This window comes from Ascaphus truei, chromosome 14 (assembly GCF_040206685.1).
Source record: "Ascaphus truei isolate aAscTru1 chromosome 14, aAscTru1.hap1, whole genome shotgun sequence".
Taxonomy (NCBI): Eukaryota; Metazoa; Chordata; class Amphibia; order Anura; family Ascaphidae; genus Ascaphus; species Ascaphus truei.
The window spans coordinates 31,971,565-31,984,275 of record NC_134496.1 but is presented as its reverse complement, the minus strand read 5'-3'; positions in this window follow the sequence as shown (position 1 = coordinate 31,984,275).

Here is a 12,711-nt window from a genome sequence, read left to right as displayed (position 1 = left end):
TCATATCCCCTCTTAGACGCCTCTTTTCTAATGTAAAAAAATCTAATTTAGCTAGCCTCTCCTCATAAGTTAGATTGTCCATTCCCTTTATTCATTTGGTGGCTCTTCTCTGCACTCTCTCTAGTTGCATAATGTATTTTCTAAGGAGCGGTGCCCAAAACTGTACTCCATATTCAAGGTGTGGTCTTACTAATGCCTTGTTAAGGGGCATAAAGAGAACGCCCATAGGTGTCAATGTGTATGTTCCAGTGTCTGTGTATATAGGTGTGTACATGAGTGTGTCTGTATGTGTATCAGTGTGAAATTAATTAAAGATTGTGAAAAACACTACACATTATTTGTTAATACTCTTGGCTGTTCATTTAAATTGAACCTATTAAAGGTGCAATAACATGTACAAGTCCAAAAAGAATTTACCAATCTGCAGTAATTGGTAAAGAAATTAATCTGTGATAAAAGCAAAGTGTGATTATTTAATTGGGAAATTAATTACATAACATATCTTTGGGGCCACTGGATAATCTACTGTTTGTCACACACGTGTTCCCTTTACCCCATCCTGTCCTTATCAGAGAATCAATTAAGATAGGGGGAGCGGTGAGGCTTTCCTGTGTAAACTCTTGTTAAACACACAGTGACCTCCAGTCTAGGACATTTGACCAAATCTCTGCCGCCGTTTAGCTGCCACTCACCTCGCCGCCGGGACCTTTCGCCGCCAGGGTAAATCCCTAACCTTACCCCTTACCGTAAACCCCCCAAATGTTAACCTCTAATACTAACGCTACCCCCTACCCTAAAAACCTTTGGATTTTGGCTCCTGCCTCTGTCACATAAAGAGGAAGACAAAAACTAGGAGGGGAAACGACTCCTTTTAACCCTTTGCGTGTCCCAGGGGCGTAGCTCATATATAATGGGATCTGGTGCTCCGGAGGCCCCATGATGTTGCAGCTACGTCCTAATATTCTGCTCATTCTAGTGCGTTCTTAGGCCAGGTCCCCAGTGGCCGCTGCGGCGCAGGCTACGGAGTGCGCGACATACACTACAGCACAGCCCTCTTGTTGTCTACCCATGCCCCGACGCGGTCACATGCTCGACGGGTGGCCAATAGAAGGACAGATATGCCCTGCCATGGCTGCCCCCCCCCCCCCCGTCATGGCCGTGCCCCCTCGCACATGCCTTAGCTCCCCTACAGACCACGCGCGCTCAGCAGGGAGCACTGCGGCCGTAGCCTTATGGAGCGAGGAGCGCACTGGGACCTGAGAGCGTATAACCCGGATGTGCAGGTCACGTTCATCCGGAGACAGAGGTTTTTTTTTTTTTTTTTTAAATAAAATGAATCAAAAATATTGTCGAAAATAAAATGTTGTGATTTTCACAAGATAACCCGTTTAAGCACAAAGTGTTGCTGGCCTCTGGCAGGGAATGGGTTAATGGTACCCACAGTCATTTATAGCTGCTGAGCACTAATGCACCTGATGCTCTTTAACCACTGCACAAATTCACTATCACAGATACATTGATATACACACAGACACACTGATACACACAGAGGTACACTGATAAACACACAGACATAGGAATATGTATACAGACACACTGATATACACATACATAGACACACTGATACACACTGATACACACACACATTGACACACTCATACATAATACATACATACATACATACATACATACATACATAGACACACTGATGTATACACACACACGCACTCACATATACACACTGAAACACACACACACACTGATACACACACACTGATAGATACACACACACACACAGATACACACACACACACTGATACACACACATAGACACACACTGATACACACACAAACATACACACTGATGCACACACACAGAGACACACTGATACACCCATACACACACACCCACACTGATACAGACACAAACATACACACTGATGCACACACACAGAGACACACTGATACACACATACACACACACCCACACTAATACAGACACACATAGACACACTGATACACACACACAGACACAACTGATACACACACACACACACACACACACACATAGACACACTGATACACACTAATACACACAGACTCTAATACATACATACATAGACACACTGATACATACACACACAAACATACACACTGATACACACACACACAGAGACACACTGATGCACACACATACACACACTGATACACACACACACTGATACACACACTGATACACACACATAGACGCAACTGATACACAAACACACACATCGACACACTGATACACACACACACTAATGCATACACACAGACACACTGATACACACACACTGATACACACACTGATACACACACACAGACACAACTGATACACACACACACAGACACACTGATACACACACACATAGACACACTGATATATGCACACACACTGATGCACACACAAACACATACACACTGATACACACACACAGACACACTGATATACACACACAGACGGGGAGCTATGTAATACTTGGAAGGACAGGAGGAAAGGTTTGAAGGAAATGCTGGGAAGATGTCTTTCCCAGTGCTGGAGAGAAGTTCAGGTCCAAATGAATAGGGCTACAATCTTCTCCAGCATGAAGAAGCATTGCTGTGCCATATTACACCTGACGCTGGAGACACAGTGGCCCATATTTACTCAGCAGTCTTCTGCCACAAGACAGCTTCCGGGGTCGGAAAATACTTTACAGCCCATTGCCTTATAATAGAAGACTGTTAATTCATGTGGTCCGCGTGCCCTGTTCACTTGAATGGGCCTTAAGGAGTCGTCCAGCACCGGAAAGCATCTTATGAAATAGCACCACTTACTAAACATGGGCCACAACCTATTATACACGTCGCTGGTTCATTATGATCCTAGCAGGGAGTGCACCTTTAAAAAAGACAAAAAAACAACAGCGCAAAACCGCATGGTGAAGTATATCAAGTACATCAGGTATGAAGTAGCGTTGTCAGCTATGAAACGCGTAGGATAAGAGCTTATAGTTCACGATTTTTATTCCAAATTATTTGGTTTGGTTACTATTAGCCAATTTATCCATTTCTGCAAACAGAAGAGTGGTAGACACCGGTTACGATTATTGTTGATACATAGCAGTTGGTATACCACCTCTCGCCACCGTGGGGCTGATACCTGGCTCTATTCTGGGCTGACCCCTGTATTACGCATGCGTAAAGGACATTCTTCCACGTGACCACTGCGTCATCGAGTGACGACGTTGCCCTGCTGTCAGAGTTTCCGAATACCAGCATCTCCGGGAGGAACCCTCTTCTGACGAGGTCGGGACTAAAGGTGTGACGATTCAGGGGATTCCTTCCCCTTCTTTTCCCTCTGTCCCATCTCCTGTCGATCCCTCTACTCTTTCCCACTCCTGTCCCATTCCGTCTACCTCTCCCCCACTGCCTCAGCGCATGCCCCGCAGGTCTCGCGCGCCCGCGCGGTCCCCGAGCCCATGCAGTGACGCTCTCCACTCCCGGACACCCACTGTACCCGCGGCTAGTACCTCACCTTCCCTGGTTGCTCCATCCGCTTCTCTGCCTTCCTCCAGCGGCCTGTGACGTGGCCTGTGCGCGCACTCCCTTTGCTCGCAGAGGGCACGCGCACACACTCCTCCTCTGGGTCCTGTCGCCCCTCTGCTCCCTCCTCTCAGTCCCTGCGGGCCATCTCCCTGTCACAGCCTGTGCGCGCACACCCGCAACTTACAGAGGGCGTGCGCACACGCTCCTCTTGTTTAGCCTGTCACGTTCCTGACTCCTCCTCCCAATCCCTACAGGCAATTCCCCTGACTGCCCCTTCTATCTCCTCCTCTTCTCTCCCTGACCTATCTCTGTTGTCTCCCACTTCTCTCTCTGCTCCTCCCCTCTCTCCTATTGGTGTGTCTCCCTTTATAATCCCTGTCTGTCCACTTCTTCCTCGCTCTGCATAGTTCCTGTTTCCCTGTGTGTGCTGACCTATGCTGTGCTCCCTCTGTGTCCCTGCTGTATCCTGCTCGTGTGTTTACCTTGGATTTCCTTGGCTTTTGACCCCTGCTTGTCCTGGACTACTCTGCTCTCTGGTACCCCTTGAACCTTGCTAAGAACTCTACCTCGCTACCCTCTGGCATCCTTGGACTTGGCTTTGTACCCTGACGACTCTACCCTCTGGACCCCTGGACATTGGCACACGGACACGACCATTCTTACGCTTACACCATCAGACTTTGCAAGTATATCTAACAACTCTCTCTACAAGCCCAGCAACGCTATACCACACTCCGGGCTTGCTCCCACTGCTGTGGGTGTGTGGTGAAATACCTTTCCCACCTCAGTACTGGGGTCTTGCCAGGTCTGCGGGCATACAGGCGTGACAAAAGGAAAGATGGAGTGTGCAGCGCGCAACCTGCTTGAGCCGGGAAGCTGACGTCACGATTTTAAAACGAGGACTACCAGAGAGCCCTGTCATCTGCCGCAGTTCCACAGTGTGGTAACCTGTTGTGTTATATACACTCAATGCGCTCGTTCTTTTTACTAAATGTACGCTGAATACTCACCATTATTACCTTTTTAATATATTTGATATACTTCACCATGCGGTTTTGCGGTGTTGTTTTTTTGTCTTTTTTCTGTTAGTGCTGTCTGAGTGTTGAGCCACCTCGAATTATACAGCTGCCATCTTGGTATCAATACTGTATGACATATATTTTTTACTCTTAAATTAACGGTTCATATAAGGGTGCACTTTATTCACGTTCACAGTAACTTATGATTTATTATAAGTTTATTTAGCTGCACACTGTATTTCTTCACTAGTGCACCTTTAACCCTTTCTCTGCCTGAGCTTGCAGGCTCCTCCATCAGTGACATTTTGCAATCGTTTCAGGTTATCACCGGTTGTATTAATGCATCACTAGCTAATACAAACTCATCACAGTCACAGTTTGAGGGTTTAAGCTGTTTCTTAGTTACTGATCATCTGCTTTTTTGGCGGGGAAACCCACTTATCTCAACGGCATGGTCTCCCGGGTGTAGGATGCCGGCTTTCTGTAAGTACAGTAACTTGGTAACCCTGAGTCACAAGGGATCCATAGTTCACTGAACCTAATTCTTCTACCGCTCAGTGAAGCGTGTACAATGCAGTGTGTAAGAGTGTATACTGAGAGGTAATTCCTAAAGGGGGGTGTAGTGTTTGTGTGGTGTGTGTGTGTGTGTGTGTGTGTGTGTATGTGTGTGTACTGTGTGTGTGTTAGTGTGTCTATTTATAGTGTGTGTGTATTTGCTTGTTTAGTGTGTGTTTGTATATGTGCTTGTGTGTGTTTACAGTATATTGATGTGTGTGATGTGTGTAGTATATGTACTGTAGTGTCTGTTGTGTGTGTGTGTGTGTGTGTGTGTGCTTGTTTGGTGTGTGTTTCTATGTGTGTGTACTGTGTGTGTTTGTAGTGTGTTGGTAGCGTGTATGTACAAAATATTTTTAAAGGGGCCACAGACTTGTCTCTACCAATGATAAGCCCAGCAACATTAAAGCAGGAATAGATACTCGTTACTGACATGGAATCCTCGGGTTCTGACGCGCGCCATTTTCAGCGCTTGGGTCCACCTGGTTCCTGAGATAATTACCAGTGAAGGTGCCAGTTTCTTCTCATGGAGGAAACAACATGGCTGCCGGCGTCGATCAATAGTTAGCCACAACTGACGACATTGCGGCTTCCTATTGGCTGGCGGACGCAGCGAGATTTGGTGGCCATATTGTTTCCCCAATGAAGGAACTTTAAGTCCGGTATATACACCGGTAAGCATTTTGGGAACCGGGGGGGGGGGGGTAGCTGGCTCTGAAAATGTCCAGCATGGTTCCAATTAAGACAGGAACACAATCAATGCGTTACTGGCCGCTCATGTTTACTTTCTAAAAAAAAGAAATGTGTGTTTTGGTTTTGGTTCTGGTTCTGGTTTTGTCAAAACTTGAATTTGTTTTTGGGTTTTTACCAAATAATGGAAAACTTGAAAATAAGCAGGAAAAATGCTAAAATAGCATCATAAATGATTAAACATGCGTGTAATAAGTATATAATCATTTTTAATTTTTAAAAAGCCATTAGGACACTATAATATTATAAATGAAATTATATGATTTGGTTCTCCCCATCTCTCAATAATGTGATCACCCCCCCCCCCCCCCCATTATATAGGAATTCTCAATAATGTAAAATTACGATTTCCCTTCTGCAACCAGTTTATTGGCTCTTTGGTGCCCTCTGCTGGATGTCAAATGGAATTTGCTTTTAGGGACTGTACACTGTATTACAGACACACACTGATATACACACACGCAGACACACTGATACACATACAGGCACGCACACAGATACAATGATATGCACATCGTCACAGACAGACATACACCAACAGGCCCACTTATACACGCACAGACACACATGCAGACATTTATACAGCTACACTGATATACACATAGACACACAGGGCCGCCAACAGGGGGGAGGAGCTGGGAAAACTGTCCCGGATCTGGCGCTGGAAGTTGGTCGGGCCCAACATCCGCATCTGGCTGCAACGCCCCAGCTCTCCCTATCTGCAATGGGCCTCTCCCGCCTGCTGCGGCCCAGTGTACGTCCCACCCCTGCAAGTGTGCCTCGTTTTCTGGTGACTGCGGCAAAGCTTCGTAGCAGACCATTTAGATCACCTGCAAGTCACAATCCGTATAAATTGTGGAGCGCTGATTGGATTCCCCTTGTCTAGCTTCCCCACTGCCATAGGAGATCATTGCAGAGGGGCTGGCGACCAATCACAGCGCGGATGCTGCTCATGGATCAATCAGGAAATGAGGGCTCATCTTCATTGACCAATCAGGACTGGGGGCAGGGCTTAGAGAGTTAAAGAGATGAGGAGAGAGAAATACTAATGGGCCAATAGGAGCAAAGCCTACCAAAGAGAATCGGCAACAGTATTCTCCGGTCGACATGTGTATTGAGGTAGGGCTATGTGTATTGGGGAGGGGAGTTTATGTGTATTGGGGAGGGTCTTAGTGTGTATTGGCAAGCTTAGTGTGTATTGAATTTTGGGGGAGAGGTGGGGGTGGGAGAGAGAGGTAGTGGAGAGGGAGAGAGGGGGAGAGAAAGAGAGAGAGGGGGAGAGAGAGAGGGGGAGAGAGAGAGAGAGAGAGAGGGGGGGAGAGAGAGAGAGAGGGGGTGTAGGCGGACGCTCACAGAGGTATGCAAGGGAGACTGGTTATGGTGAAATTAAATAAAGCTTTTATTGCGCCTGTTTCCTTAACATCAAGAAACCATCCAAACAAAGGGGTAAACAAAGCTTCTGTTCACTTGGGAGTATTTCAAGTGAAATACTATGCATCCACAACTCCCTTTAGATAAGCATGTCTCCCAGCCCCAAACATATAGCATGAAATGAACAAATATAAAAAGTCTTATAAATGAAAGTCTTATCTGTTTGTAGTGGTTTGGAGGGAAAATCTTCTCTGTCCCTTGTTGCTCCCTTTTTCTCAGGGTTTGTCAGCATTCAGGTTTAGAAGTTTCCCCTGTGTCTTGAAAGCAGCTCTGCTGTTTCGTCTGGCAGGGCTCAAGACTGTTTGTCTCCAAGTTCAGCTCAGGTGTGAGCTAAGGAGTTTCACTTCCTGTCTCAAAAGACAGGCTTTTCTAAGCCATCTAATCAGGCAGGTGGTGTTTGTTAATTGACTACCAGCAGTTAACCACCACACTGCTGGATTAGAGGCACATTACCTGAACAGGGATAACTCCCCTGTTACAGGGGGGAGAGAGAGAGAGGGGGGGAGGGAGGGAGAGAGGGATAGAGGGAGGGAGAGAGGGAGGGAGAGAGGGAGAGAGGGAGGGAGAGAGGGAGAGAGAGGGGAGTTTGAGAGAGGGAGGGGAAAGAGGGGAGTTTGAGAGAGGGAGGGGAGAGATAAAGGATGGAATGTGTATTATTATTATTACACTTTGGTCCTAGGAGGGCCTGAGAAAGAGAGAACGCTCCTTTGAGACCCGAGTTGTTTAAATGCCACTCCAAACTCGCCTTCAAACAGCACACTGAGACACCTGTGCTTAGGACACCTAGAAATATGTTCATTTTGGTCATGTCAATATAATTTGCATTCCCAAATTAGCATATATCCCAGGTGTCTCAGGTGAAACTTCCTGGATAAGGGATAGTGCAAGTATTATAAGATGCAGAGTACCAAAACTTTTTATTTTAACAAAACCCAGAATATCACAACTTTTTATCTATAGTTCCACTTCGTTTATAAATTTAAAAAAATTGGATTAACAACAACAAAAACTCTGTTTCTCTTTCATAGGAGTACTTAGTGATTAATGCACTCCAACGCTGGATCCACATCATTACATAAGAATCATCACTTTTTGTTTGTAATTTGTTTTTAATTTGATTGCATGTTTCTATGTTTTTATGTATATCATTGCACTGTCTTTGTCTCCCTGGCAACAGATGACAGTGCGTGAGAGTGTCTCTCTCAGCCTTCATTTACCCATGGGCGGTTATGTGTGGGGGGGACTGCGTTCCTTGGTTGCCCATGGTACCTGGGAAGAGAGGGGGGCGGACTCTGGGTGGAGCGCAGTTTGGCTACTTCTGTCCTTACTGGCTTATGGGAGGAGCGGCTGATGCTGCAGCTCCGCCCCCAGCACGTTCATCCACATAGAAGTGTGCGATCCCACTCTCCCCGAGGGGCGGGACTGTTGGCGTGCCTTGGTCCGTCGCCATACCGCATCGCTCTGGGGGCGGATTGAAGGCGGCCTTGCAGATCTTGACGCTATGACGCTCCTTTGAGGCGCCTGCGCGTGTGCCGGTTTTGGAGCGAAATGGGAGACACAGACAGTGTATTTAAGGACCTCACAGAGGCTGTTCGTGTACTCCTTGATAAAGTGTATTTTGATACACGAAACGCGTAGGAGGGTGTCTACCTCCATTTTTTATATGGATCAATAAAGGATTATTTTTCATTCTACTTTTTGGTGACCCACTCCTTTGGCTGTGCGCCAGTTCTCTTTCTTCTCCATCTCTTTCATAGCACAGAAGTTTACCAAAATGTGAAATACATTTAGAGTTTTAATTATGCACAGTAGCGGTGCTTTCTGCAGTCCTTCGAATACAGAATAGGCCGACACAATATTTTTTCTGGTTCAATCACTAAAGGGATCAGAAAAAAGGGAGTTGTACACAAGTTTAACATCATGATGAATGGTCCAAATTTGCATTGACTCAGTCTGTTTTATTCAAACTCATGCATCAAATTCAATTTTCCTTCTCTGGTGCATAATGTGTCCTATTTCAGGAGGAATATGTCATAAACTAGCTGCCAATATTTTACAAATGGAGTCTCCTGTCTATGGCTCTGTTTCTCATCTCAAATTAAAGGGTCAGTCGCTCCTAGGACCAAAATGTACTCATCCCAGTTCCATGTTTAAGGGATCAGTCCCTCCGAGGACAAAAGTGTACGAATGGCAGTGACATCTTTAAGGGATCAGTCCCACATACAAAGTGTACTAATGACAATGGCAGTGACATGTTTTAAAGGTCAGTCCCATCTACGACCAAAGTGTACGAATGGCAGTGACATGTTTAAGGGGTCAGTTCCTCCTAGGACCAAAGTGTACTAATGGCAGTGACATGTTTAAGGGGTCAGTTCCTCCTAGGACCAAAGTGTACTAATGGCAGTGACAAACACCTACGCAATACAGTGTAGGGACAGCACAACCATGTGAATTACTCACAATTGTACATGAGATTAGAGACAGGAAATTATTCACCAAGATTAGAAATCGGCACGAATACTTCGCAAGTGCAAATATTCCGGAAAAGAGAGTGACATTTTCTAGAATCCTAAGTGCTATTTATTCTGTATCCCCTCAAACACACCTTTAGACAACACGTGGAGAGAATCCTGTGCACAACAAATGGACACCCCTGAGATACCTGGGAGATATGCTAATATGGCATGTAAATGACTACTATTAGCATTTTACCAGGTACAGTATTTCATATTTCCAGTATTATATGTAAGAAATGTGAAGTTAAAATGTTCATTTCATGTACTAGTAGTTCTGTTATTTATATGCTGAAATGTCCGTACGGACTACAGTACTTTGGCCGTACAAACAGACAATTATAAATTAGGATCCAAGACCGTGATAGTAATATTAAAAATGGGCTTGAATCACATAGTGTTTCCAAACACTTTAAAATGAAGCACACTCAAAACCCTGGAGGGCTAACATTCCTCGGTATCGATCAAATTGACCCAAACTGAAGGGGTAGTAATAGGCTCACCAAATTGTCACAAAAGGAAGCACAATGGATTCATTCTATCAAAACGCCTATTTCCTAATGGAATGAATATATAGATCTGGGTTGTTTTCTATCATTTCGTTACCTACCAATTTTGGTTGCAAATATTTTTTATTATTTGTTATTGGAGGATATTTAGACTGTATTGCTATGTTTTCTACACACATTTTCCATGGAATGAGTATTGACACAGACTTGGGCTATTCATACACATGGACTGGTGATTTAATAAGGTCCACAGTTCATTAATTTATTTTTTACAACTATTTTTAATATTTTGTGATTTTTATGCTATTACATTTTATATTGTGTGTTATGTATTTTATCTTAATATATAAAATTGAAATTTGTGGGGTTGTAGATGTGGTGAATCTGATTGGTCCGCAGCCTCTGGCCAATCAGATTGGTGGCTCTATGACGTCACCCAACTGCCGCCTCACCCAACTGCCGCCTCACCCAACTGCAATACACACACACACGAGCCCCGGCCAGCAGCAGCATGTGGGTAGTGTCGCCGCTGACACATCTCCGCGTGGGCGAGGGGGAACCACCGACGATGACGACACCTGCCTCTGCCCCACCACCCCCCACCCTCTCTCAGCAGCGCCTCACCCTCTCTCAGCAGCGCCTCACCTCCTCCCCACCCGCTGCAGCTGCCACGGCCGGCTCACCGTGCCTCAAAGCCCCCGCGCCAATGTCCTCCTCCCTCCCTACAGCTGCTGCTGTCATGGCCGCCTCACAGCACCCGCGCCTCACCGCCCTTTCCCTTCCCCAGCTCCTACCTGCAGCCTCCACCGCTGCTTCAGGTATGGGGACAGCAGGGGGGGGAGACATGCAGGGGGGGAGACATGCAGGGGGGGAGACATGCAGGGGGGGGACATGCAGGGGGGGAGAAGAAGAGATGCAGGGGGGAGATAACACACCCACCCACCCACTCAGTCACTCACCCACTCACCCACCCAGTCACTCACCCAGTCACTCACCCAGTCACTCAACCTCCCAGTCACTCACAAACCCAGTCACTCATCCACCCAGTCCCTCAACCACCCAGTCACTCACCCACCCACTCACCCACCCACCCACCCACCCACTCACCAACCCAGTCACTCACCCACCCAGGCACTCACCCACCCAGTCACTCACCCACACAGTCACTCACCCACACAGTCACTCACCCATACAGTCACTCACCCACACAGTCACTCTCCCACCCACCCACACACCCAGTCACTCACCCATCCAGTCACTCACCCATCCAGTCACTCACCCACCCACTAAGCTCTGAAGGGGGGGAATTGGACATGTGAGGGGGGGAAGGGCCGGAGCTGTGAACGAGGGGGGGAACCCAGCTGTTAACACGGGGGGCCACATTCATGTGCAAGGGGGCCCCGATTGCTGTTAACAGGGGAGAAAGGGGAAGGGGGGAGGAGAGAGAGCAATGGAGAGAGACAGAGGGCACTGGAGAGAGACAGAGGACAATGGAGAGAGACAGATGCCAATGGAGAGAGATGGCAATGGGGGGAGAGAGAGAGGGGGGAGCGGAGACAGAGGGGGAGCGGGAAAATTCAATGCCGGGCAACGCCGGGTATATCAGCTAGTACAATATATATGTTTCAGTAAGATAAGACATCTGTATCGATTAATCCTTGGCACTAACATTTAAAAGGAGCAAAAATAGAGAGTAGTAAGGCGGTTCACTGCTGCCGCCGGGGTATGAATAGATCCACACGCAGTAAAATAAAGGTTAGTTTATTGGTGCATAATACACAAAAAAATCTGCCACAGAGCGAACTCTGACGCGTTTTGTCCCACCAGGGACTTTGTCAAAGAGATACAAAAAACAGGCGCACTCCACAAGCCCTCCACAACGAGTGAGACACTTGAACAGCGAGGAGGTGCCTGGTTACTTTCGATCCATGAAAGAATCACTACCATGGATTCCCTTCAATACGGTGATGTGAACGCTATTCTATCCGGTGTTGCAGTCGAGTTCCTGCTGTACATGTTGGCGATTGAGTATTATATCTCATACATGCGATTTATTATTCTCCGTTTGTGAGTGGAAAATTCATATTTTACCAGTCCCATATATAAAATTGTTAACCTTACTACATTATGAGTGCGCCTGTTTTTTGTTTTTTTTTTCTCCTTTATACTGCTGCGGCACAGTTTATTCGAGCATTTGCCCGTTCTGTGCAGTAGCCTGGCGCGCGCCCGAGTGTGACGGGCGCGCGCCGAAGCAGCGGAAGAGCGCCCTCCGATCGGGGCGCTCTCCCTACCGCTGCCGGGTCCGCCGGGTCCCCCGGAACCCCCTGCCGCTGTCCCGCGATCGCGGGACACCAGGGCTCCCTCGGG